The sequence below is a fragment of the Gossypium hirsutum genome, chromosome A12, assembly GCF_007990345.1.
Source record: "Gossypium hirsutum isolate 1008001.06 chromosome A12, Gossypium_hirsutum_v2.1, whole genome shotgun sequence".
In the NCBI taxonomy this organism is placed as follows: Eukaryota; Viridiplantae; Streptophyta; class Magnoliopsida; order Malvales; family Malvaceae; genus Gossypium; species Gossypium hirsutum.
Window position 1 is genome coordinate 67,225,893 of NC_053435.1, and position 1,882 is coordinate 67,227,774.

Genomic DNA, 1,882 nt, shown 5'->3' on the forward strand with positions numbered 1-1,882 from the left:
CGAAAAGATGAACATCAAAAATCTAATCCAAGAAAACAGAGCAAACCCTGCTCAAAATCCTATCTTTATTGTTGATGATAGGGATAAAGCTTTACAATAGTATGTCGTGTCAGTATTTAATGATCTTAATCCGGGTATTAGGAGACCCGAAATTGAGGCACAACATTTCGAGCTGAAGCCAATCATGTTCCAGATGCTTCAGACAGTGGGCCACTTCAGTGGAATGCCTATCGAAGATCCTCACCTACACTTAAGACTATTTATGGAGGTGAGCGATTCTTTCAAGTTATTTGGAGTACCCGAAGATGTATTACGATTGAAGCTGTTCCCACATTAGCTGAGGGACAGAGCTCGAGCCTGGTTGAATTCATTGCCATCGAACTCAATTTTCACATAGCAAGAGTTAGCAGAAAGATTCCTTATGAAGTATTTCTTGCCTAGCAAGAATGCTAAGTTGAGGAATGAGATCACTGCCTTCCAACAAATGGATGATGAGTCCTTGTATGAGGCATGGGAAAGGTACAAAGAGTTATTACAAAAGTGCCCTTATCATAGAATCCCACATTGCATCCAACTTGAGACATTTTATAATGGTCTCAATGCTCACACGAGGATGGTAGTGGACGCTTCTGCTAATGGTGCTCTCCTTTCTAAATCTTATAATGAGGCTTATGAAATTATCAAGGGGATTGTTAGCAACAATTACCAATGGCCAACCAATAGAGCAGCATCAGAAGGACGAGTTGCTGGAATACATGAAGTAGATGCTCTTACTTTGCTCACATATTAGGTATCATCAATATCCTCAATGCTAAAAAATCTTACTACTAATGGGTCTAACAGTTTTGCAGCACAGCCACCAAATCAATTTGAAAATATAGCTTGTGTTTATTGTGGGGAATGACATTTTTTCCAAGAATATCCATCAAACCCAGAATCCATGTACTACATAGGTAACCAAAACTAAAACAAAGGAAGGCAAGGACTACAATCCAATTTTTATAACCCATCATGGCGAAACCACTCAATTTTTTCTTGGAGTAACCAAGGAGCTGGAACCAGTAATACGTACGCCCAACCTAGATCGACTAGCCACCAAGTTTTCCCCAACAAGTTCATAAACCAACCCAAGTTGAACCATCCAATGGCTTTGAAAATCTGTTGAAGGCATATGGCCAAGAATGACGCCTTAATCCAAAGCCAAGCAATTACATTGAAAAACCTAGAAAACAAAATGTGCCAGCTTGCAACTGAACTCAGGAATCGACCATAAGGTGCTTTACCTAGTGATACGAAAAATTCGAGGAATCTAGGGAAGGAGAATTGCAAAGCATTAACATTAAGGAGTGGAAAGACAGTAGAGCCCAACACCATTGAAGTTGAAAAGGAGCAAGCTGATGCTTAAGAATTAGAGGAAGTTCAACTGAGAGTTAAAATTCCAGTTTCACAAGAACCAGAAGCTGTAAAACCTGACAAGGTAATTTCAGAACCATCTAATTATGATCAACTAACAATCCCGTCACATGCATAATTGCCATAGAAGACGAATCAACCAGTTCCAGTAAAGAAACCATCACCACCCTACCCTCAAAGACTTCAAAAGTAGAAGCAAGAGATTTAATTCAAGAAGTTCCTAGACGTACTCAAGTAACTTCATATCAACATCCCGTTGGTTGAAGCACTTGATAAAATGCCGAACTAAGTCAAATTCATGAAGAATATCCTGTCCAAAAAATGAAGACTCGGAGAATTTGAGACCGTAGCTCTGACGAAGGACTGCAGTGCATATCTTCAAGACAAACTTCCCCCAAAATTGAAGGATCCTGGATGTTTTACCATACCTTGCAACATTGGAGCAACATATTATGGTAAGGCACTACGT

General features: G+C 39.6%; 1 non-coding gene across 1 annotated transcript; it reads right to left on the reverse strand.

The window, feature by feature from the left end:
• Positions 1-451: 451 nt before the first annotated feature.
• On the reverse strand, positions 452-558 carry LOC121211627 (small nucleolar RNA R71). The gene has a single exon (XR_005906846.1). It is a non-coding gene; the product is annotated as a small nucleolar RNA R71 (small nucleolar RNA).
• Positions 559-1,882: the final 1,324 nt, after the last annotated feature.